Source organism: Bos grunniens, chromosome X, assembly GCF_055505025.1.
Source record: "Bos grunniens cultivar Pamir isolate PY7600 chromosome X, Bosgru_T2T1.0, whole genome shotgun sequence".
In the NCBI taxonomy this organism is placed as follows: domain Eukaryota; kingdom Metazoa; phylum Chordata; class Mammalia; order Artiodactyla; family Bovidae; genus Bos; species Bos grunniens.
The window spans coordinates 74,885,658-74,913,052 of NC_141194.1; the positions used below are offsets into that span (position 1 = coordinate 74,885,658).

General features: G+C 40.6%; 1 long non-coding RNA gene across 1 annotated transcript in view; it reads right to left on the bottom strand.

Annotated features, from left to right (window-relative positions):
* The window catches only part of LOC147340720 (uncharacterized), a 121,838-nt gene extending 94,757 nt beyond the window's left edge, over window positions 1-27,081 (bottom strand). Inside the window, exon 1 of the long non-coding RNA XR_015158378.1 lies at window positions 26,963-27,081. This is a non-coding gene — a long non-coding RNA (uncharacterized LOC147340720). The remainder of the gene's footprint in view (window positions 1-26,962) is intronic.
* Window positions 27,082-27,395: the final 314 nt, after the last annotated feature.

Genomic DNA, 27,395 nt, shown 5'->3' on the forward strand with positions numbered 1-27,395 from the left:
GTCTATCTTAGCATTGCTAGATGTCATCAAAGAGTTGAAGAAAGTCCTTTCCTCGAAGCGGAGAAACCCACCATGGGAAGTCTTCAACTGATGAAGAAGGGAGTGCTCTGCAGACCCAGCAATTATGTCAATTATGGAATGAGGTGTAGGAATGAGCGCAGGACAAAAGGCGTTGTCTTGAGGGTCAAACAGCAGACTGAGGACTTTTTGGAGTCAGCAGAGACAAGACCATATAGATTCTCAAGCTCATCTCGATTCCCGGCTCAAACAGTGGTTTGTTTGACTTAAAGGCTGGGTCAGGAGTTAACCTCCCAATAATGTCTGTTGAAAAGCTAAAAGCTGAGTCACATAGTTAATTTTAAGGCTTCAGGATCTATGACAATATCTGTGCACAAGAACAATCTGTCATAGAGACAGTTATTTCTTTTGTGTGTGTGTATGTGGGGGGGGGGTAGTTTCAGCCCTCATTAAAGCTATGAGTACAACTGTAAACCAACTGTCCTGTGTTTCCTGAGTTAGCTTACATGGTTGTGTTTTAATAATGTCATTAGCCTTTTCAACTTTTTCTGAAGATTGGGGTCTCCAGGAACAGTGTGATATTCTATTCCTAGAAATTTTGACACCCTTTGAGTTATAGCAGCTTTAAGACAGAGCCATTGTCACTCTGAACTTTAGAATTTAAGATCACACTTGCATCATGAGAAGTCACTACAGTAAAATTTCACCCACTAGTAAACTTATGAGCTTTAAGCATTAGCAAAACAAGAGTAACAATGCTTACAATAGTAAGCAATGTGGCCATAACCTTTTTTCAGTAGCAAACTAAACTCTGATCCTGTGGGCAAGCTCAAAGTTGGAGCCTGTAAGATAGCAGTTTGAAGGGCCTTAAAAGCCTTTTGAGTCTCTGGGGACCAAACCAGCTAGTCAGCTTGGGCCTACTGAGTCTCAGTGATAAATTTATATAAAAGCTGGGCAAGTTCCCCATAACCCAGAATCCAAAGGCAGCAATAGCCTGTAATGCCCAAGAATCCTCTCAATTGTCTTAAAGTCATATTTGGCTCATTTAGGAATTTCAGACAATAAAGTATAAGGATTAGAAACTTATTATTAATATATCTTGAACATATCTAGATTTATCATTTGACTTTTTACACTCAAAACAGGAGTGTTGTATGGATTGTTACAGAGAATTAATAGCCCCTGCTCCTTTAAATTCTCAATGATGGGTTTTAACCCTTCCTTAACACCTGAGGCTTTAATGGATACTGCTTTTGATGTGAAAATAGGTGAGGGTCTTTGAGCTTGATAAAGACAAGAACAGCATTTTGTGCTCAACCCACAGTTTTTCCATCAGCCCACATTTTAGGATTTATATTTTGTTCAATTAATGATAGAGAACCGGCAGGCTCCATATTCATGAAAACAGAGACCTGGACCTTGCTCAGTATATCCCTCCCCAGAAGGGGGGAGGGAGACTCCGGTACGATCAGAAACTCGTGAGAAAACAGCACAGAGTCCCAGTTGCCGCCTAAAGGATGACACATGTAATAATGTTTGGTTCATCCAGACAGTCCCATTTTGGTAGTGAATCAGGAGGAAAGCGGGCTAAGGGCTTCAGTGAACATAGAGAAAACTGCCCCAGGGTCCAAAATAAATAGACTGATTGACCCTCCCACATTTATTAACAGCCAGTGTTCCTCAGGTGTTAATTACACCTGAGGACTTATACCTGAGGACTGGAACTTGTATGGGGCCTCTGGGCACCTTCAGTCCAGATTGTCTTGAGAGTCTGACCCCTGAGGCCTACACCTTGGAGGGAAGTCTCTTCTCCAGTATGGTCCTTTGCAGACTTGGAGCCAGGTGTGGCTTAGATGCCTGAGGGCAATCTTGCTTTAGATGCGCCTCCTTTCCACAGTAATAACAAGTCCATCCCATTTCACCTGGACATTTTTTCTCAGGCTGTTTCAAGCAGATCTAACAGACATTGTTGGGGCTTCAGTCTTTTGCCTGGTTCTTTTTTGCTTCTTATTTTCCTCCTTATATTCTCTACCATAATATACCATCTGAGCCAGCTGTAACAGTTTTTCTAAAGACTGATTTGGCCCAAACCCCTGTTTTTGTAACTTATGGCAGATATCTGGAGGTGACTGAGTGAGAAATCTATCTTTTAAGATCATTCCTACTTCTGCACTTTCAAGATAAACATCAGTAAACTTGTGCAGAGCCTCCCATAGTCTATCTAGGAATTTACCTGGAGTTTCCTTCTCTCCTGTTCTATGCCAGCCAACTTAGCATAAAGTCTTAGCATGTGCTTGCTTAAGTCCTTCAAGAATACATCTGGCAAAGCAGCTCTGTTATTGGAACCATTTGGCTCCCAATAGGAAGGAGGACTATTCTATGTTCCCTCTTTCCCCTTGTCTCACATTCAAGCCATTCATCTCCAAAAATAATAGCTTCGCCCAAAACTCAAGTTTTCGAGTCAGGGGTCAGTGTCTGTCCCAAGACATACAATTACATCTCACCAAGTAAGGTCATCAAGTAAAGTTGATTCTGTAAAGTCTTCTATGTACCTTTTGGATCCTTTAAATACTCTCAACCACAACTGGGACTGTTTGAAATTCTACCAAGACTGAGGCAACCCCTCCTAGAAGGGTGTCCTGATTCAATCCTGTTCAGTTGGGAGCCCCAGATAAAGGGGCCAAAGTAAGAGAACAGGAAGGAGCTGAAGGTTTCACATCCAAATCTGTACCTGTAGGACATAAGTCTGGCATGTCTCCCAGAGAGGTAAAGAACAACACATAAGGCACTTCTACCCATTTCCCCTATTTTCTACAGAGCCGATCTAGTTGTAAAACAGTAATAATTGAGATCCTTCAATAGGTCAGCATTCCCCATCTTCTAAAGGATACTGTGGCCATTCAGTATCACAGAAGATCAGGCATGTCTTTTTAAGCTCTGGGGATCAAACTCTTCCCAGCACTTTTTTTTTTTTTTTTTTTCCATTTCAATTTTATTTTATTTTTTTTAACTTTACAATATTGTATTGGTTTTGTTATATAAAAAATACATTTTAAAGAAGTGGTTTTGGGAACTGCTAGCTCCCATCCATAAGAAAGAAAAAAGCAGCATCCATAGCCGTGGTTTTTTTCCACTGTAAGTGTCCTTCCCTGCTTTAGATAGGGGTGTAGACAGACTCTCCACCAAAGCTCTCCTTCCCTGGTCGAACTTAGTCTGTTCCTGACTGATGCAGGCGTCTCACTCGTCCCTCTTGGTTCTACCACCAAGGTGTGGTGGAGATGCACCAGGGGTAGACCTGATGGCATCCCAGATTGATTTAGTTCCATACCACCAAGACTTTTGTTTGATTTGCCCTTTTCCTCTGATGCCACTTGGGGTGGAGTAGAGTAACTTTTTGGAATGCCTCCCAAGCTAGTACTAGTAGGGGAAGCATCCATTTTTCGTGTACCTATGCACATTCTTGAGTACAGTCCTGACTGCAGTAGAAGTGGTGAGTCATAAAGGGACAGACAACAACCAAGATGTCCCTTCTGAGTGTCACCACACTAGTATATGTGATAGCAAAAGAGGTTGTGGAGGGTTGGCCAGGGAGGAAAGAGTGATTTCTGTCCTCAAGCTACTAGGGCCAGTCCTTCCAGTTCATTTCCACAGCTTCCACCAAAGAAATACCTAAGGAGTTTAGACAGAAGCCATCAGAGAGCTTTCTCTGGTCTGCTAAGAGCTAGTGCTACCAAAGGAAGCAGCCCATTGCATTTCCAATCTGACCAGATCCTAAAATTCTGGATCTGTGTCCTCAAAAACCTCATAGTCACCAACAGTTCTTCTATCCACATAGATAGGAGACACAGCCATGACAAAGACTCACTTTTAGGCCACTGGCCCCTGAGGCAGGCAGCCAAGAGGGTGACCTCTGGCCTAAGAGACATTTCTGGAGCTAGAGTTCCACGTCACTCCAAAATGTGCTGTTAGTAGCTTTCTAGCAAGGCTAAGTGCTTCCATATATGGGGTCTAAGTAAAAGTACACAATAACAGCATGGATCACAAGTCCATTGAAAGTCTATGATCCTACAGATTAGGTTAGTAGTTTTATATTCCAATGCAATTATGCAATTTTCTTAGGAAGAGACTAGGAAAAGCTAACTGAGAAAGGAAAGTTCGGTCCACACAGTTTGCCCATTTCTTGTCGCTCTCCTTGCAGGAACCTTGGGTGTCTCTTGGCATTGGCAAGTTAGTATAAACCCTCGAAAAGGCTCCCCTTTTGGGGCTGCCTTCAGTTATTACGAGGCACTGCAAAACCACAGAGCAGGGCTTATCACTTGCTTCATGCAGGGTGTGTCATTCATTCACACAAGCACACCATAGAGTTAGTAAAGTAAAGCAGAAAATGGCAATACTGAGAAAGAAGAGAGGCTAGAGCTCTGAGTGTTCTTACCTGGTTTGTGGTCAAGGTTTCTTGACCACAAACCAGCCCCCAAGATGATAGTTTATGGTAAACGAGGTTGGATTCATGATCTCCGAAAAAGATTTAGCTTCAGGACCAGGGACCAGGCTTGATCACTCAAGAGCTTTTGTGTAGCAGAGTTTTATTAAAGTAAAGAAAAAGCTTCTGATACAGACATCAGAAGGGGGGACAGAGAATGCCCCCCTAGCTAGTCTTATCAAGGCCTTATATATATTTTTTCAGACCCACTCCCACAACGTGTATCTTAAATTAACAAGATTAGAATGAACAATAGAAAGATCTTACCAGACCCACTTCCATAATACATATTTTAAGATGACAGGATTAGTCAGAAGGTTCTTGTTAAGGAGAAACATGTCCTTGAGCAGGATACATTGTTACATTGACTAAGACAAAGCAATGTAGAAAAGAACATTTGTCCTTTTCTCCTTGAGAGGCCCAGACACATTTCTCCTTCTCGAGGGCTTCAGACCCTTTCTTCTCTTCGGGAACCCTGGACTTCTTATCAACCTACCTGCCTCTAGAGAAATCTGGATGTAGGTCAGGAAGCAACAGTTAGAACTGGACATGGAACAACAGACTGGTTCCAAATAGGAAAAGGAGTACGTCAAGGCTGTATATTGTCACCCTTCTTATTTAACTTATATGCAGAGTATATCATGAGAAACACTGAGCTGGATGAAGCTGAAGCTGAAATCAAGATTGCCGGGAGAAATATCAATAACCTCAGATATGCCGATGACACCACCCTTATGGAAGAAAGTGAAGAACTAAAGAGCCTCTTGATGAAACCAAGGAGAGTGAAAAAGTTGGCTTAAAACTCAACATTCAGAAAACTAAGATCATGGCATCCAGTCCCATCACTTCATGGCAAATAGATGGGAAAACAGTGGAAACAGTGGCTTACTTTATTTTTCTGGACTCCAAAATCACTGCAGATGGTGATTACAGCCATGAAATTAAAAGGCACTTAGTCCTTGGAAGGAAAGTTATGACCAACATAGACAGCATATTAAAAAACAGGGACATTACTTTGCCAACAAAGGTCCGTCTAGTCAAGGCTATGGTTTTTCCAGTGGTCATGTATGGATGTGAGAGTTGGACTGTAAAGCTGAGTGCAGAAGAATTGATGCTTTTGAACTGTGGTGTTGGAGAAGACTCTTGAGAGTCCCTTGGACTGCAAGGAGATCCAACCAGTCCATCCTAAAAGACCAATCCTGGGTGTTCATTGGAAGGACTGATGCTGAAGCTGAAACTCCAATACTTTGGCCACCTGATGAGAAAAGCTGACTCATTGGAAAAGACCCTGATGCTGGGAGGGATTGAGGACAGGAGAAGAAGGGAAAAACAGGATGAGATGTTTGGATGGCATCACGAACTCAATGGACGTGGGTTTGGGTGGACTCCAGGAGTTGGTGATGGACAGGGAGGCCTGGAGTGCTGCAGTTCATGTGGTCGCAAAGAGTCGGACACAACTGAGCGACTGAACTGAACTGAACCCAGGAATTGACTCTTCTTACTTGTCTGTGTGAATGTAGAATGAAAGAGACATAGAGAAATTAATATGAAGCTCGTGATGAGCCCTGCTCTGCGATTTTGTGGTGCCTCGCAATGACTGAAAGCAAACCCCAAAAGGGGAGCCGTGTTGGGGGTTTATACGGACCTTCCAATGTCAAGAGGCACCCAATGTCCCTATGAGGGGAGCGGCCAGAAATGGGCAAAACATTTGGACCAAACTTTCCTTCCTTGGTCACCTTTTCCTGGTCTCTTTGACCATTTCATAACTGCGTGGGTAATTAATACTACTAATGTAATCTGTCAGATCATAGACTTTCATTGGATTTGTGATCCATGCCATTACTGTAAACTTTTACTTAGGCCCCAACCCTGGTAATCATGGGGAACATAGACTTGCTAGGAAGCTGTTTGGGAATGAAGTGGAACTCTAGCTCCAGCAGCGCCTCTCTCTTGGCTGTTTCCATACTTGGCCAGAGTCCCAAAAGTGAGTCCTTGTCGTACCTGTGCCTCCAAACTATATGGATGGAAGTGCTGCTAGAGAGTATGAGGTTTCCAAGAACATAGGTCAGGAATCCCAGATTGGAAGTACAGTGGACTTCTTCCTTTGATAATGTAACTATTAGCAGACTAGATAAAGCTCTCTGGTTGCTTACTGGTGTGGTGATGACTCACTGATTCTACTGTGGTCAGGACTGTACTTAGGAATGTGCACAGGCACATGTAACATGGATGCTTCCCCTAGTAGTTCTAGCTTCAGAAACATTCCAGGAAAGCTACTCTGCTCCACCCCAGGTAGTATCAAAGGAAAAGGACAAATCAAACAAAGGTCTTGGTGGTAAGGAACTAGAAATCAATTTGGGATGCTGTCAGGTCTACCCCTGGTGCATCTCCACACCACCTTGATGGTAGAATGAGTGGGCTGAAGGGAACCAGTAAAGCACCTGTGTTGATAAGGAACGGACCAAGTCTCACCAGGGAAGGAAAGCTTCGGTGGAAAGTCTGTCTTCACTCTCATCTAAAGCAGGGAGGGATGCCTCCAATAGAAAAAAGCCATGGCTGTAGAGGCCTTTTTTTTTTTTTTTTACTTTTATCTCTCATACAGATGCTAGCTAGCAGTTTCAGACCCATTCCTTTAAAATATGTTTTAAAAAACTGGGACAAGTTTGATCCCCAGAGCTTAAAAAAGGCACGCCTGATCTTCTGTGATACTGAATGGCCACAATAGCCTTTGGAAGATGGGGAATGCTGGACTGTTGAAGGGTCACAACTATAATACTATTTTACAGTTAGATCTGTTCTGTAGAAAACAAGAGAAATGTGTAGAAGTGACATATGTGCTGTTCGTTCTCTCTCAGCGAAACATGCCAGACTTATGTCCTAAGGGTGTAGATTTCAGTGTGAAACCTTCAGCTCCCTCCTGTCCTCTTACTTTGCACCTGTATCTGGGACTCCCAACAAAACAGGCTGAGGATAAGGGCACCCTTCCAGGAGGGGTTGCCTCAGTCTCGGTAGAAATTCAAACAGTACCAACTGTGGTCAAAACTATTTAGAGGATTCAAAAAGTACATAGAAACCTTTATGGGACTAACTTTACTTTATGAGCTTACTTGGAGAGATGTAGTGCATATCTTGAGACAGATGCTGACTCCTGACTTGAGAGCTCAAGTTTTGGGGGAACCTATTACTTTTGGAGATGAATGGCTTGAAGGCAAGGGGAAAGAGGGAACACAAAATAGCCCTCCCTGTTACTGGGAACCAAGCAGTTCCTATAACAGAGGCATTTTGTTGGATGTATTTTTGAAGGTCTCAAATGAGCACATGCTGACTTTAGACTATGCTAAGTTGGCTAACATAGAACAGGGAGAGAAGGAAATTCCTAGTAAATTCCTAGATAGACTACATACAGGAGGCTCTCCACAAGTGTACTGATGTTGATCCCAAAAGTGCAGAAGCAGGAGTAATCTTAAAAGATGGATTTCTCACTCAGTTAGCTTCAGATATCTGCTGTAAGTGACAAAAACAGATATTTGGACTAAATTAGTCTTGAGAAAAATGGTAGCAGCTGGCTCAGACAGTGTACCATGACATGGAGGAGGAGGAAAATAGGAGACAAAAAAAGAATCAGGCAAAAGACTGAAGCCCCAACATTGGCTGTTAGATCTGCTCTTAAACAGCCTGAGGAAAGTTCCCAGAGGGACCCAGGCAAAAAGGGGTGGGCTTGCTATTACTGTGGAAAGGAGGGACATCTCAAATGGGATTGCCCTCACGTGTCTAAGCTGCCCTTGGCTCCAAGTCCGGTCTGCAAGGGACCACACTGAAGAAGAGACTGCCCTCTGAGGTGTAGGCCCCAGGGGTTGGACTCTTAAGGCAATTGCGACTGAAGCTGCCCAGGAGTCCCCACACAGCTCCTGTCCTAATTATACCTGAGGAGCCCCGAGTAATAGTAACTGTTGGCGGCCAATCAGTTGATTTCCTTTTAGACAATAGTACAACTTTCTTCCTCCCTGAAACGCCTGGCCTGCTTTCCTTCCAGTCCACTGCTATTATGGGGCTGTCTGGATGAGCCAAACACTATTATTTCAGCCATCTGTTAAGCTGCAATTGGGACACTGTTCTGTTTTTCACATGAGTTTCTCATCATGCCAAAGTCTCCTTCACAGTATATCAGGGATATACTGAGCAAGGTCCAGGCCTCTGTTTTCATGAATTTGGAACCCTCTTTTTAACTGAACAAAATGTAAATTATAGAGTGTGGGTGAGAAAAACTGTGGGTCTAGCATAAAATGCTGTTCCTGTCCTTATCACACTCAAAGACCCTCACATATTTCCACATCAAAAGCAGTGTCCATTAAAGTCCAAGGTTAAGGAAGGGTTAAAACCCATCATTTAAAATTTAAAGGAACAAGGGTTATTCATTCCCTGTAACAGTCCATGCAACACTCCTATTTTGGGTGTAAAAAAGTCAAATGATAAATGGAGACTTGTTCAAGATATATGAATAATGAGTGCCTAAACCTTATACTTTATTGTCTGAAATTCCTGAACATGCCAAACATTTTTCAGTCATTGATTTGAAGGTTGCTTTCTGGAGTTAAACCTATTAAATCATCCTCTGCATATGACTTTAAGACAGTTAAGAGGATTTTGGAGCATTACAGGCTACTGCTGCATTTGGATTCTGGGTTATGGGGAACTTGCCTGGCCTTAATATAAACTTACGGCTGAGACTCAGCAGGCCCAAACCAACAAGCTGGTTTGATCTCCAGATACTCAGATACTTAAAAGCTTTTAAGGCTCTTCAAGGTGCTCACTTGCAGGCTCCCTCTTTGAGCTTTCCCAAAGGATAAGAGGTTAGTTTGTTACTGAAAAAAAAAAAAGGTGGGGGGGCGGCTATGGCCACATTGCTTAAGGGTAATTGCTGCAATTGCTTTGCTAATGCCTAAATCTCTTAAGTTTACTATTGAGCAAAATCTTGCTGTACTGACCTCTCATGATGTAAGTGGGATCTTAAACTCAGAGCTCTGTCTTTGAAGCTGCTGTAACTCAAGGAGTGTCAAAAGCTCTAGCAATAGAATATTACTTACACTGTTCCTGGAGACCCAATCTTCAGAAAAAGTTGAAAAGGCTAATGATATTATTAAGAGACATCTGCATAAGCTAATTCAGAGGGCTCGAACTGCCCCTAAGAAGAAGGGACTGTCTCTACGACAGACTGTTTTTGTGCATAGATACTGTCATAGATCCTGAAGCCCCAGAATTAACTATGTGACTCAGCTTTTACCTTTTCAACAGACACTACGAAAATTCTGGGAGTTAACTCCTGACCCAGCCTCCGACTTAGAGAAGCCACTGTTTGAACCAAGAACTGAGGTCCTGATAAAAACATTGGGATCTGGGGGACAACACATTGAGCCCTTCTGGGAAGGCTCTTACTATATGGGCTTGCTTCTACTGATTCCTAAAAGTCCTGAGCCTGCCATTTGACCCTCAAGACAATGCCTTCCTCTCCTGGGCTCATTCCTACACTGCATTACACAATAGACCTAATTGGTTGGTCTGCAAAGTGCTCCTCCTCCTCATCAATTGAAGGCTTCCCATGGTGAGTTTCTCCACTTCAAGGAAAGGACGTTCCTCAACTCTGCAATGACATATCTAACAGTCCTAAGATGGACTTGTATTGGCTAGGACTGGTATGGGCTCCCCTGATAGCTCAGTTGGGAAAGAATCTGCCCACAATGCAGGAGACCCTGCATTGATTCCTGGGTCAGAAAGATCCACTGGAGAAAGGATAGGCTACCCACTCCAGTATTCTAGGGCTTCCCTGTGGCTCAACTGGTAAAGAAACCGACTGCAATGCTGGAACCCTGGGTTCGATCACTGGGTTGGGAAGAGCCCCTGGAGAAGGGAAAGGCTACCCACTTCAGTATTCTGGCCTAGAGAATTCAATGGACTGTATAGTTCATGGGGTCGCAAGGAGTCAGACATGATTGAGCGACTTTCACATGATGGGTTTCTCCACTTCTGCGATGACATCTAATGACCCTAAGATGGACTGGTATAACATACTGTACCATAACTATGGTCATAATGTGACTTATAATTTTGATTATGTTTTAACTTTGTTTAATGACTGTTTTGCTGCACATAAGAAAGTAAATGGGTCTATACCTGGTGGTTTTCTACCTAATGTTTATCAATTATGGGATGAAGTCATATGGCTAACTCATGAAAAGGGTCGGCTATTATCTAATGCTCCTATGTGATGGGAACAAATAAAATCATCCCCAGAAGTTAGCTAACAACTTAATTATAATGAGTTGGAAACTAATTGGAAACAATTGGGATTTTTGCCTCAAGAAACATGCAATGTAATCATTTCCATGTTTCCAATCCCAGTTCAGGTCCTCCTTTTGCCTGGCCAGGCACTGATTGGGACTTGATCCCTCAATCATGCTGGCTTGCTCCAAATGTAACCTACTGGGTATGTGGCTCTTACCTATGGGTGCGGTTTACCCTGGCTGGATAGGACGATGCACCCTAGGTCTAACTTTTACTCATTGCTTCATATTTTCAGAACTTCCAGAGAAGCCTGATAATCTGCCAAACCTGAAAACTCTTTGGGCAAGGTCTGTATTTCACTGGAATGACTGTCTGCCTGAAATATTCATTCCATCTCTGGGAACTACAGATGTTATGCTATGAACTGATGCTCTGACTAACTTTACTCAATGGGCTTTACAAGATTCTCAAAAAGCTATTTAAGCCCTTGATGCTAAACAAATACAAATTAGAAAAGTAGTTTTACAAAAACAGATTTGCCTTAGGTATTCTAATGGCTGCACAAGGAGGAACTTGTGCCATTATTCATACCCAATATTGTACATATATACCAGATATGAGCACTAATGCTATTCACTTTACTAAACACATGAACAAGATGATTCAGGCTACGGGTGCTCCTAAAGCCTCGGTCACCTCACTTTGGGAAACCTTAACTAGCTTCCCATGGTAGAAAACTATCTTAATCATAATAATTCTAACTGTTCTGTTTTTACCGTTTGCTTCCTGCATCTGTGACAGTGTAAACGGATTTGTTTCTAAGCATCTGAAAGCTTTTAAGTTACAAATGGTTGTCCAAGCTCCTACCATTGCCATAGCCACCTACAACTGTTACTTGGGGCCCCTGGATCAAAGAACCTCAATATGAGAGTTAGAAGAATATGTTGCCTCAACAATTATGAAAAGGCAAAATGATAGGATACTGAAAGAGAAACTCCCCAGGTCAGTAGGTGCCCAATATGCTACTGGAGATCAGTGGAGAAATAACTCCAGAAAGAATGAAGGGATGGAGCCAAAGCAAAAAGAATACCCAGCTGTGAATGAGACTGGTGATAGAAGCAAGGTCCAATGCTGTACAGAGCAATATTGCACAGGAACCTGGAATGTAAGGTCCATGAATCAAGGCAAACTGGAAGTGGTCAAACAAGAGATGGCAAGAGTGAATCTCGACATTCTAGGAATCAGCGAACTGAAATGGACTGGAATGGGTGAATTTAACTCAGATGACCATTATATCTACTACTGCAGGCAGGAATCCCTCAGAAGAAATGGAGTAGCCATCATGGTCAAAAAAAGAGACCAAAATGCAGTACTTGGATGCAATCTCAAAAATGAAAGAATGATTTCTGTTCATTTCCAAGGCAAACCGTTCAATATCGAAGTAATCCAAGTCTATGCCTCAACCAGTAACGCTGAAGAAGCTGAAGTTGAATGGTTGTATGAAGACCTACAAGACCTTTTAGAACTAACACCCAAAAAAGATGTCCTTTTCATTATAGGGGACTGTAATGCAAAAGTAGGAAGTCAAGAAACACCTGAAGTAACAGGCAAATTTGGCCTTGGAATACGGAATGAAGCAAGGCAAAGACTAGGAGAGTTTTGCCAAGAAAATGCACTGGTCATAACAAACACCCTCTTCCAACAACACAAGAGAAGACTCTACACATGGACATCACCAGATGTTCAACACCGAAATCAGATTGATTATATTCTTTGCAGCCAAAGACCAGGAGCTGACTGTGGCTCAGACCATGAACTCCTTATTGCCAAATTCAGACTTAAATTGAAGAAAGTAGGGAAAACCACTAGACCATTCAGGTATGACCTAAATCAAATCTCTTACGATTCGACAGTGGAAGTGAGAAATAGATTTAAGGGCCTAGATCTGATAGATAGAGTGCCTGATGAACTATGGACAGAGGTTCGTGACATTGTACAGGAGACAGGGAACAAGACCATCCCCATCAAAAAGAAATGCAAAAAAGCAAAATGGCTGTCTGGGGAGGCCTTACAAATAGCTGTGAAAAGAAGAGAAGTGAAAAGCAAAGGAGAAGAGGAAAGATATAAACATCTGAATGCAGAGTTCCAAAGAATAGCAAGAAGAGATAAGAAAGCCTTCCTCAGCGATCAATGCAAAGAAATAGAGGAAAACAACAGAATGGGAAAGACTAGGGATCTCTTCAAGAAAATCAGAGATACCAAAGGAACATTTCATGCAAAGATGAGCTCGATAAAGGACAGAAATGGTATGGACCTAACAGAAGCAGAAGATATTCAGAAGAGATGGCAAGACTACACAGAAGAACTGTACAAAAAAGATCTTCATAACCCAGATAATCATGATGGTGTGATCACTGACCTAGAGCCAGACATCCTGCAATGTAAAGTCAAGTGGGCTTTAGAAAGCATCACTACGAACAAAGCTAGTGGAGGTGATAGAATTCCAATTGAGCTATTCCAAATCCTGAAAGATGATGCTGTGAAAGTGCTGCACTCAGTATGCCAGCAAATTTGGAAAATTCAGCAGTGGCCACAGGACTGGAAAAGATCAGTTTTCATTCCAATCCCAAAGAAAGGCAACGCAAAAGAATGCTCAAACTACCGCACAATTGCACTCATCTCACACGCTAGTAAAGTAATGCTCAAAATTCTCCAAGCCAGACTTCAGCAATATGTGATCCATGAACTTCCTGATGTTCAAGCTGGTTTTAGAAAAGGTAGAGGAACCAGAGATCAAATTGCCAACATCCGCTGGATCATCAAAAAAGCAAGAGAGTTCCAGAAAAACATCTATTTCTGCTTTATTAACTATGCCAAAGCCTTTGACTGTGTGGATCACAATAAGCTGTGGAAAATTCTGAAAGAGATGGGAATACCAGACCACCTGACCTGCCTTTTGAGAAATTTGTATGCAGGTCAGGAAGCAGCAGTCAGAACTGGACATGGAACAACAGACTGGTTCCAAATAGGAAAAGGAGTTTGTCAAGGCTGTATATTGTCACCCTGTTTATTTAACTTATATGCAGAGTACATCATGAGAAATGCTGGACTGGAAGAAACACAAGCTGGAATCAAGATTGTTGGGAGAAATACCAGTAACCTCAGATATGCAGATGACACCACCCTTATGGCATAAAGTGAAGAGGAACTAAAAAGCCTCTTGATGAAAGTGAAAGTGGAGAGTGAAAAAGTTGGCTTAAAGCTCCGGTCCCACCACTTCATGGGAAATAGATGGGGAAACAGCGAAAACAGTGTCAGAGTTTATTTTTCTGGGCTCCACAATCACTGCAGATGGTGACTGCAGCCATGAAATTAAAAGATGCTTACTCCTTGGAAGGAAAGTTATGACCAACCTAGATAGCATATTGAAAAGCAGAGACATTACTTTGCCAACAAAGGTCCGTCTAGTCAAGGCTATCGTTTTTCCTGTGGTCATGTATGGATGTGAGAGTTGGATTGTGAAGAAGGCTGAGTGCCAAAGAATTGATGCTTTTGAACTGTGGTGTTGGAGAAGACTCTTGAGAGTCCCTTGGACTGCAAGGAGATCCAACCAGTCCATTCTGAAGGAGATCAGCCCTGGGATTTCTTTGGAAGGAATGATGCTGAAGCTGAAACTCCAGTACTTTGGCAACCTCATGCGAAGAGTTGACTCATTGGAAAAGACTGTGATGCTGGGAGGGATTGGGGGCAAGAGGAGAAGGGGACGACAGAGGATGAGAATGCTGGATGGCATCCCTGACTCAATGGACATGAGTCTGAGTGAACTCTGGGAGTTGGTGATGGACGGGGATGCCTGGCGTGCTGCGATTCATGGTGTCGCAAAGAGTCGGACACAACCGAGTGACTGATCTGATCTGATCTGATCTGCCCCTCAAAAGCAGGAAGTTGTTTTGGAATGACAACGATGCCCCTTTCCCTTGGCAACATAATTCTCCTAAAAGAAAAGTCAGGGATGAGACAGTCAATTCTTAGGTAGGTTGATAAGAATTCCTGGGTCCCCGATGAGGAGAAAGGCATCTGGGGCTCTCAATAAGAGAAAAGAACAAGCTTTTTTCCTACATTCCTTCATCTTAATCATATAAAATATTTTTTTTCTTTAAGCCCAAGGCTGATGATTACAAAACAGCAACAACCAAAAACTCATCTTAAACTCTGTACTCAGAATTCTATAACAACTATGTATCCTGCTTAAAGACATGTTTCTCCTTAAGAATCTTCTGACTAATCCTGTTATCTTAAAATATATCTTGTTGGGGGAGGGTTAAGAAGGTGAAGGAATAGGATGGGGAGACCTTTTTCTCCGGCACAAATTCATCCAAAGATCACTTGAATGCTAAGCAACTTCCACAAAACAATCTGAATGCTGGCAGAGGACACCAGGCACCCAGAAAGGCAGCTAATTCTCTTCGAAGGGAGGTAGAACAAAACATAAAAGACAAAAAGAGAGACAAAAGAGTTAAGGATGGAGACCCTTACTGGGGAGGTACTTGTGAAGGAGGAGAAGTTTCTGAACACCAGGAAACCCTCTCACTGGCTTGTCTGTGGGGAGTTTTGGAATATCAATGGGCAACATAACTGGGAGTAAAAAAAAAAAAAAAAAACAACCCACAGAATATGTGTCTAATCACAACTCCCAGCAGAGAAGTAGCCCAGACGCTTGCGTCCACCATGAGTTAGCAGGGGCTGAACAAGGAGGTGTGGGTTGCATGCTTAGGGTAAGGACTTGACCTGAAAGCCCTGTGGACAATCTGAGGGAGCTAACGTGAGATAGTAACCCAAACTGTAGGACAGCCAGAGAGAGAGAGAAATAAAAAAGAGAGAGACAGGGAAATTTCCCATGAAAAGCTCTAACCTAAGGCATACCCTGGCCAGTTCACAGAACAAAGGATTGAGTGAATATCAGAGGACAGCTAGCTGGCTGCAGACTGGGCCATCCCCCTGCTGAAGGGAGAGAGGCAGGCGGGCGACAGCCAGAGCCAGAAGGGGAGGGGAAATCTTGGACCCAGAGATGGCATCCTCCACCAAATTGTGAGCAGGCTCCCAGTTGCTAACCAAGTCTTCCTGGGATCCTGGATGGTTAACATCTGCCAGAAGGGTCATAGCCTGAGATGAGCTCCCCAGAGGAGACACACAGCACACCTGAGACGGCTCTTGTGGCACACCCAGGAAACTGAGCAGCTGGGAATGGGAAGGTGATAAGATGCACCACACATCTGAAACAGTGAGCTCACCAAGCACCTTGTCGCCTGAGCTGCTCGGACCTGAGAACAGCACAAAACGCAGGCCAAACTGAGTCTGGGCCTTTGTGGAATACCCGAGAACCTGAACCTGAGAAGCTCAGACCTGGGAAGTGCATGCAACCCAGGGCCTGCCTTGGAGAGTTCCCCTGAAGAGTAACCTGGAGCCTGAGCAGTGTAGACCAGGAAAGCACACACCACCGTGAGCTGGGGCAAATCCAGTGTGGTCCAGACACTGCGAGCACTCCCCACACATGCCAGTGATATTTATTTGCAGTGTTCCTCCCTCCACACAACACAACTGAACAAGTGAGCCTAAGTAAATGACCAACTTTGCCCCCTTCTGTCAGGGCAGAAACTAGACACTGAAAAGACTTACAAACAGAGGAAGCCAAAATAAACAAAGAAGAGGGAACTACTTTGGAAGTGACAGATGCAACAGATTAAAACCCTGTAGTTTGCATTGACTACGTTGGAAGGGGCCTATAGACCTTGAGAAGTATAAGTTGGAACAAGGAACTATCTGGAACTGAACGGACCCCAAACTGCCCTTAACAGCTCCAGAGAAATTCCTAGATATATTTTACTATTATCATTTTTATTTTTTTTTATTTTAAGTTCTTTACTACTCCTTTAATTTCCATTTTTATAACCTGCTATTAACTTGCAAAAAAGACCTTAGTTTTAAAGCAAATTTCATATATATATATATAAAATAATTCAGGGGATTTTGTTTTTGTTTTTTTTTAACATTGTATTTTTGAGAGTCTAACCTCTACTCTAGATTTTTAATGTCTGCTTTTTGTATTTGTTATCAATTTTTTACCTTTAACAATCTAATCTTCAGTACCCATTTTTACTTATGAGTGTGATTACTGGCTTGATTGCTGTCTCCCCTTTTGACTCTCCTTTTTCTCCCCCAGGTCACCTCTATCTCCTCCCTCCCCCTTCTCTTCTCTACTTAATTCTGTGAATCTCTTTGGGTGTTCCAGGCTGTGAAGAACACTTAAGGAAGTGACTATTGGCTAGATTGCTCTCTGCCCCTTTTATTCCCCCTCTTCTCCTCCTGGTTAACTCTATCTCCATCCTCCCTCTTCTCTTCTCCATGTAACTTTGTGAACCTCGCTGGGTGTCCCTCACTGTGGAGAATCTTTTTGCCATTAACCCAGATGTTTTATCATCAGTGCTGTATGGATGGACAAGTCTTGAAGCTACTGTAAGAATAATACTGAAAGCCAGAGGCTAGAGGCTTAAATCCAAAGCTTGAGAATACCAGAAAACACCTGACTCCAGGAAATTAATCGACAAGAGCTCCTCCAAAAGCCTCCATACCTATACTGAAACCAAGCTCCACCCAAAAGCCAACAAGTTTCAGAGCAAGACATAACAAGCTAATTCTCCAACAATGCAGGAACATAACCCTGGGCCTTAAAATACAGGCAGCCATAAGTCAAACCAAACACATAGACACCTCAAAACTCATTACTGGAAACTCCATCACACTCCAGAGAGAAGTGATCAAACTCCACCCAACAGAACACCAACACAAGCTTCCCTAACCAGGAAACCTTGACAAGCCACTCGTCCAAACCCACCCACAGGGAGGAACCTCCATAATAGAGAGGAACCACAGACTTCTAGAATACAGAAAGGCCACCCCAAACACAACAATCTAAACAAGATGAGGACAGAGAAATATTCAGCAGGTAAAGGAACATGATAAATGCCCACCAAAACAAACACAAAAGAAGGAGATAGAGAGTCTACCTGAAAAAGAATTCAATATAATGATACTAAAAATGATCCAAAATCTTGAAAAGAAAATGCAGTTACAGATAAATATTCTGGAAACAAGGACTGAGAAGATGCAAGAAATTATTAACAAGGAATTAGAAGAAATAAAAGAGAGTCAATCAATAATGAATAATGCAATAACTGAGATCAAAAGCAATCAGGAGGGAACCAACAGTAGAATAACTGAGACAGAAGATAGGATAAGTGAGGTTAAAGATAGAATGGTGAAAACAAATGAAGCAGAGGAAAAAAAGAGAAAAGATTTAAAAGAAATGAGGAAAACCACAGAGACCTCTGGGACAATGTCAAACTCCCCAACATTTGAATCATAGGAGTCCCAGAAGAAGACAAAAAGAAAGACCATGAGAAAATACTTGAGGAGATAATAGTTGAAAACTTCCCAAACATGGGGAAGGAAATAGCCACCCAAGTCCAAGAAACACAGAGTCCCAAACAGGATAAACCCAAGGTGAAACCCTTCCTAGAAACATATTAATCAAATTAGCAAAGATCAAACACAAAGAGTGAATATTAAAATGAGCAAGGGAAAAGCAATAAATAACACACAAGGGGATTCACGTAAAGATAACAGCTGATCTTTCAATAGAAACTCTTCAGGCCAGAAGGGAATGGCAGGACATACGTAAAGGGATGAAAGAGAAAAACCTACAACACAGATTACTGTACCCAGCAAGGAACTCATTCAAATATGAAGGAGAAACCAAAAGCTTTACAGACAAGCAAAAGCTAAGAGAATTCAGCACCCCCAAACCAGCTCTTCAACAAATACTAAAGGATCTTCTCTAGACAGGAAACACAGAAAAGGTTTATAAACTTGAACCCAAAACAACAAAATAAATGGCAACAGGATCATACTTATCAATAATTACCTTAAAAATAAATGGGTTGAATGCCCCAACCAAAATACAAAGGATGGCTGAATGGATACAAAAACAAGACCCCTATATATGTTGTCCACAAGAGACCCACCTCAAAACAAGGGACACATACAGACTAAAAGTGAAGGGCAGGAAAAAGATATTTCACACAAATGGAGACCAAAAGAAAGCAGGAGTAGCAATACTCATATAAGATAAATGGAATTTGAAATAAAGGCCATGAAGAGACAAAGAAGGACACTACCTAATGATCAAAGGATCAATTCAAGAAGAAGATATAACAGTTATAAATATATATGTACCCAACATAGGAGTACCACAATATGTGGTACTAAGCAAATGCTAACAAGTATGAAAGGGGAAATTAACAATAACACAATAATAGTGGGAGGCTTTAATACTCCACTCATACCTATGGATAAATCAACTAAACAGAAAATTAGCAAGGAAACACAAACTTTAAATGATACAATGGACCAATAGACCTAATTGATATCTATAGGACATTTCAGGCCAAAACAATGAATTTCACCTTTTTTCTCAAGTGCACACGAAACCTCCAGGATAGATCACATCTTGGGCCATAAATCTAGCCTTGGTAAATTAAAAAAAAAAAAAAAAAAACTGAAATCATTTCAATCACCTTTTCTGATCACAATGCAATATGTTAGATGTCAACTACAGAGAAAAAAAAAAAGATCAGAAGTTGATGTGGCTCAGATCATGAACTCCTTATTGCCAAATTCAAATTCAAATTGAAGAAAGGGGGAAAAACCACAGGACCATTCAAGTATGACCTAATTCAAATCCCTTCAAATTATACAGTGGAAGTGAGAAGTAGATTTAAGGGACTAGATCTGATAGACAGAGTGCCTGATGAACTATGGACAGAGGTTTGTGAAAGTGTAGAGGAGAAATGGGGTAAGACCATCTCAAGAAAAATATGCAAAAAATAAAAATAAAAATGGCTGTTTGAGGAGGCCTTACAAATAGCTGTGAAAAGAAGGGAAGTGAAAAGCAAAGGAAAAAAGGAAAGACATACCCATTTGAATGCAGAGTTCCAAAGAATAGCAAGGAGAGACAAGAAAGCCTTCATTTCATGCAAAGATGGGCTAAAGAAAGGACAGAATTGGTATGGACCTAAATGAAGAAGAAGCTATTAAGAAGAAGTGGCTAGAATACACAGAAAAACTGTACAAGAGAGATCTTCAAGACCCAGATAATAATAGTGGTGTGATCACTCACCTAGAGCCAGACATCCTGGAATGTGAAGTCAGGTAGGCCTTAGGAAGCATCACTACCAGCAAAGCTAGTAGAGGTGATGGAATTCTAGTGGACCTATTTCAAATTCTAAAAGATGATGCTGTGATAGTGCTGCCTTCAATATGTCAATGAATTTGGAAAACTAGGCAGTGGCCAAGGAACTCAAAAAGGTCAGTTTTCATTCCAATCCCAAAGAAAGGCAATGCCAAAGAGTGCTCAAACTACTGCACAGTTGCACTAATTTCACAGGTTAGCAAAGTAATGCTCAAAATTTTCCAAGTCAGGCTTCAGCAATATGTGAACTGTGAATCTCCAGATAGTCAAGCTCATTTTAGAAAAGGCAGAGGAACCAAAGTTCAAATTGCCAACATCTGCTGGGTCATTGAAAAAGCAAGAGAGTTCCAGAAAAACACCTATTTCTGCTTTATTGACTATGCCAAAGCCTTTGACTGTGTGGATCACAATAAACTGTGGAAAATTCTGAAAGAGTTGGGAATACCAGATCACCTGACCTGCCTCTTGAGAAACCTGTATGCAGGTCAAGAAGCAACAGTTAGAATTGGACATGGAACAACAGATTGGCTTCAAATAGGAAAATGAGTACATCAAGGCTGTATATTGTCACCATGCTTATTTAATTTATATGCAGAGTACATCATGAGAAACACTGAGCTGGATGAAGCTGAAGCTGAAATCAAGATTGCCGGGAGAAATATCAATAATCTCAGATATGCAGATGACACCATCCTTATGGCAGAAATTGAAGAACTAAAGAACCTCTTGATGAAAGTGAAAGAGGAGAGTGAAAATGTTGGCTTAAACCTCAACATCCAGATAACTAAGATCATGGCATCCAGTCCCATCACTTCATGGCAAATAGTTGGGGAAACAGTGGCTGACTTTTCTTTGTGGGCTCCAAGATTACTGCAGATGGTGACTGCAGCCATGAAATTAAAAGACGCTTGCTCCTTGGAAGGAAAGTTATGACCCACATAGTTCGGTTCAGTTCAGTCGCTCAATCGTGTCTGATTTTGCATCCCCATGAATCGCAGCATGCCAGGCTTCCCTGTCCATCACCAACTCCTGGAGTTTCCCCAAACTCATGTCAATCGAGACAGTGATGCCATCCAGCCATCTCACTCTCTGTCATCCCCTTCTCCTCCTGCCCCCAATCCCTCCCAGGATCAGGGTCTTTTCCAATGAGTCAACTCTTCACATGAGGGGGCCAAAGTATTGGAGTTTCGGCTTTAACATCAGTCCTTCCAATGAATAGCCAGGACTGATATCCTTTAGGATGGACTGGTTGGATCTCCTTGCAGTCCAAGGGACTCTCTAGGTTGGTCATAACTTCCTTCCAAGGAGTAAGAGTCTTTTAATTTCATGGCTGCAGTCACCATCTGCAGTGATTTTGGAGCCCAGAAAAATAAAGTTTGACACTGTTTGCACTGTTTCCCCATCTATTTCCAATGACCTACATAGGCAGCATATTAAAAAGCAGAAATATTACTTTGTCAACAAAGGTCTGTCTAGTCAAGGCTATGATTTTTTCCAGTAGTCATGAGTGGATGTGAGAATTTGGCTTTAAAGAAAGCTGAGCCCCAAATAATTGATGCTTTTGAACTGTGGTGTTGGAGAAGACTCTTGAGAGTCCCTTGGACTACAAGGAGATCCAACCTGTCCATCCTAAAGGAAATCAGTCCTGGATTTTCATTGGAAGGACTAATGTTGAAACTGAAACTCCAATACTTTGGCCACATGATGTGAAGAAAGGAGTCATTTGAAAAGACCCTGATACTAGGAACGTTTGACGGCAGAAGCAGGAGGGGATGACAAATGATGAGATGGTTGGATGGCATCATTGACTCAATGGACATGAGTTTGAGTAAAGGATGGGAGTTAGTGATATCCAGGGAGGCCTGGTGTGCTGCAGTCCTTGGGGTAGCAAAAAGTGAGACACGATTGAGTGAATGAACTGAACTGAACTGAATAGAATAGGAAAAAAACTATTAAAAATACAAAAAAATGGACTCTAAATAACATGCTTCTGAATAACCAACAGTAAAAGCAGTGCTAAAGGGATGGTTCATAGCAATACAAGCTTACCTGAGAAATAAGAGAAAAAAAAAAAAAAAAAAACCATAACCTTACTCTACACCTAAAGCAACAAGAAAAAGAAGAAATGAACACCAGGGTTAGTAGAAGTAAATAAATCATAAAAATTAGGACAGAAATAAATGAAAAAGAAACAAAGGAGACCATAGCAAAAATCAACAAAGCCAAAAGATGGTTCTTTGAGAAGGTAAGATCATTAGCCAGACTCATCAAGAAAAAAAGGGAGAAGAATCAAATCAACAAAATTAGAAATGGAAATGGAGAGATCACAACAGACAACACAGAAATACAAAGGATCATAAGAGACTAGTATCAACAACTATATGCCAGTAAAATGGACAATTTGGAAGAAATGGACAAATTCTTAGAAAAGTATAATTTTCCAAATCTGAACCAGGAAGAAATAGAAAATCTTAACAGACCCATCACAAGCAAGGAAATCGAAACTGTAATAAAAAATCTTCCAACAAACAAAACGCAGGACCAGATGGCTTCAAAGGTGAATTCTACCAAAATTTTAGAGAACAGCTAACACCTATCCAACTCAAACTCTTCCGGAAAATATCAGAGGAAGGTAAACTTCCAAACTCATTCTATCAAGCCACAATCACCCTAATACTAAAACCAGACAAAGATGCCTAAAAAAAGAAAACTACAGTCCAGTATCACTGATGAACATAGATGCAAAAATCCTTAACAAAATTCTAGCGATCAGAATCTAGCAACACATTAAAAAGATCATACACCATGACCAAGTGGGCTTTATCTCAGGGATGCAAGGATTCTTCAATATTTGCAAATCAATCAAAGTGATACACCACATTAACAAATCGAAAGATAAGAACCATATGATTATCTCAATAGATTCAGAGAAAGCCTTTGACAAAATTCAACATCTATTTATGATAAAAATTCTCCAGAAAGCAGGCATAGGAGGAGCATATTTCAACATAATAAAAGGCATATATGATAATCCACAGCAAACATTATCCTCAATGGTGAAAAATTGAAAGCATTTCCCCCAAAGTCAGGAACAAGACAAGGGTGCCCACTCTCACCACTACTATTCAACATAGTTTTGGAAGTTTTAGTCACAGCAATCAGAGAAGAAAAAGAAATAAAAGGAATCCAGATTGGACAAAAGTAAAACTCTCACTGTTTGCAGATGACATGATCCTTTACATAGAAAACCCTAAAGACTCCACCTGAAAATTACTAGAGCTAATCAATTAACATAGGAATGTTTCAGGATATAAAATTAACACACAGAAATCCCTTGCATTCCTATACACTAACAATGAGAAAACAGAAAGAGAAATTAAGGAAACAATTCCATTCACCATTTCAACTAAAAGAACAAAATACTCAGGAATAAATCTACCTAAAAAAAAAACAAAAGACCTGTATAAAGAAAGCTATAAAACTCTGCTGAAAGAGATCAAAGATGCAACAAATAAATGGAGAAATATACAATGTTCGTAGATCAGAAGAATCAATATAGTGAACGTGAGTACACTAACCAAAGTAATCTATAGATTTAATGTAATCCCTATCAAGCTACCAACAATAGTTTTCAGATAACTAGAATAAATAGTTTCACAATTTGTATGGAAATACAAAAAACCTCGAATAGTCAAAGCAATCTTGAGAAAGAAAAATGGAACTTGAGAAATCAACCTGCCTGACTTCAGACTATACTACAAAGCTACAGTCATCAAAACAGTATGGTACTGGCAGAAAGAGAGAAATATAGATCAATGGAACAAAATAGAAAGCCCAGAGATAAATTCATGTACCTATGGACACCTTATCTTTGACAAAGGAGGCAAGAATATACAATGAAGAAAAGACAATCTCTTTAACAAGTGGTGCTGGGGAAACTGGTCAATCACTTGTAAAACACTGAAACTAGAACACTTTCTAACATCATACACAAAAATAAACTCAAAATGGATTAAAAATCTAAATGTAAGACCAGAAACTATAAAACTCCTAGAGGTAAACATAGGCAAAACACTCTCAGACATAAATCACAGCAGGATCCTGTATGACCCACCTCCTAGAGTAATAGAAATAAAAGTAAAAGTAAGCAAATGGGACCTAATTAAACTTAAGAGCTTCTGCAAAATGATGGAAACTATAAGCAAGGTGAAAAGACAGCCTTCAGAATGGGAGAAAATGATAGCAAACTAAGCAAATGGCAAAGAATTAATCTCAAAAATATACAAGCAGCTCCTGCAGCTCAATTCCTACAAAATAAATGACCCAATAAAACAATGGGCCAAAAACTAAACAAACATTTCTCCAAAGAAGACATACAGATGGATAACAAACACATCAAAAGATGCTCAACGTCACTCATTGTCAGACAAATGCATGTCAAAACCACAGTGAGGTACATCTCATACCAGTCAGAATGCCTGCTATCCTAAAGTCTAAAAACAATAAATGCTGGAGAAGGTGAGGAGAAAAGGGAACCCTCCTACACTGTTGGTGAGAATGCAAACTAGTACAGCCACTATGGATAACAGTGTGGAGATTCCTTAAAAAACTGGAAATAGAAGTGCCATATGAGCCAGCAATCCCACTGCTGGGCATACACACAAAGGAAACCAGAATTGAAAGAGACACCTGTACCCCAATGTTCATCGCAGCACTGTTTACAACTACGACATGGAAGCAACCTAGATGTCCATTAGCAGATGAATGGATAAGAAATCTGTGGTATATATACACAATAGAATATTACTCAGATATTAAAAAGAATGCACTTGTATCAGCTTTAATGAGGTGGATTCAACTGGAGCCTATTACACAGACTGAAGTAAGTCTGAAGGAAAAACACCAATACAGTATATTAATGCATATATATTAAATTTAGAAAGATGATAATGATGACCTTATATGTAAGACAGCAAAAGAGACACAGATGTAAAGAACAGACTGTGAATTGGCTCAGCCACTATGTAGTACAGTATGGAGTTTCCAAAAACAGTATAAATAGAACTACCATATGACACAGCAATTCCACTTCTGGGCATGTATCTGGAGCAAACCATAATTCAAACATATATATGCATTGTAAAGCAATTATCCTTCAATTGAAATAAATACATTAAAATATATAAATTAATATCAATATATATATACATGCACCCCAATATTCTTTGCTGTAGTATTTACAATAGGCAGAACATGGAAATAATTTAAATATTCATCAACACATGAATGGATAAAGAGAACTTTGTACACATATACAATGGATTATTGTTGTTGTAGTTTGGTTGCTAAGTCATGTCCAACTCTTTGTGACCCCATGGACTGTGGCCCACTCAGCCATAAAAAAAGAATGAAATCATGCCGTTTGCAGAGATGTGGATAGACCCAGAGACTGTCATACAGAGTGAAGTAAGTCAAAAAGAGAAAAGCAAATATCACTTATATGTGGAATCTAGAAAAATGGTATAGATGAACTTATTTGCAAAGCAAAAATAGACACAGATATAGAGAACAAATTATGGATACCAAAGTGGGAAGTGGGGTGGGATAAATTGACAGTTTGGGATTACATATATACACTTTTTTACAAATAGATAACTAATGAGAACCTACTATAAAGCACAGGGAACTCTATTCAATGCTAGGTGGTGACCTAAATGGGAAGGAAATTTTAAAAAGTGGGGATATATGTATACCTATAACTTATTTACTTTCCAGTACAGCAGAAACTTTCACCACATTGCAAAGCAACTATACTCCAATAGAAATTAAAAAAAAAAAAATCCTGAGCACACTCCAGACCTCCCGCACCAGAATGTGAGCAATGGTGCCTATAAATTAGTAGTTTACACAAGCGTTTCAAGTAGTTCCTCCTTTTGAGAACCACTGCTATAAACTACAGGCTACTTCAATAGCAGTTATTTTTGAATAACACAAAACCTCAGGATTATGAAGACAGAGAGAGATGATTTAGGTAGGGTTAAGATTCAAAAATTGAGATGCAGTCCTTTCTTGTTAAATCTTCATGTAGCAAATATCATAAACTCACAAACCACAAAGAGTTATATTTTCATTGCACTTTTAAACATTTTTTAACATGTTACAGTTGTAACATTTTTAACATTAAAAATTTGTTTTGCCTTTTTCCATAAGATGTTATGGAAAAACCCAAATGAACTGTTTTGGTCAACCCAATATAATTCACCCATATCATTGACTTATCTACCTTTCACCCCTCCACCACTCTTTTACTACAGGAAATCTACCAAATCATTGCTTTGGGGTAGTGACTTCCACAGAGTAGTCTACTTTTACAGAAGCCATCCAGTAATCCTACAGCTTCAACAGAAGCAATATAATTTTCTTTGTGGCATCTGTAAATCTGATTATAACTATGACAATTAAGCCTATAGACTTGTAGCAGGCAAGGAAAGTTATCGGAGCCTCATATCAGGTTTTTCCTGTAGTCCGTTCTATGGATCCACCCAGATGCAGATTTACTGTGAAGCTAATGAAGTTGAAGCTTCAGGGGCCCTCACTTGCATAAATACTTTCCAAGACTCTGAGAGGTATGTTAGCAATATGTTCACATGCTGATATGCTTGTATAATATTTGCAAGTAAATGGCATGCATTTTTTCCCTCACATAAGGAATGCCATGCTATATACATTTCAAGCCCTACAAAACTAGATCCATTCTGGGTCTATGGTATCACAAGCATATTCTAGTTCCCAGTAATTAGAACCCTATGGACTGAGTTCCAAATAGATACAGATTTTTTTTTAACCATATTTTGCTTAGAGTGAATAATGTTACTTACCTGAAATGTCTCTCTAATTTGTAGCTCTGAGGTCTGTTAGAATTCACAGGAAGAGAGTATCTTCTTTTTTCATTTAATGAGTTGTTTTCTTCACTTGACTGCTTTGAAGGCAACTGTGGGTTGTTTTCTGCCCTTTGGAGTTACAGGGAGAACTGTTTCATGCAAATAGCTCTCTATTTCACCATTTGACCTATTTCTACAGTCCTTACCTACCAGGGTCATTATCTTAGCCCAAGCTCTGTTTTCTCTTCTGTCCAATTTATCATTGTTTAATCAAGATCTGCACTGAAATGAATACATTTAGTAGCCTTCATACAGGGTTAAATTTAGCACAGTAACACATGCCAGTATTCCAATGTCATCTTGAAGCAATGCCAACATTATTTACCTCCTAGTTCTGTGAGCAGTGCCTCTAGACAATTTTTAGATGCAA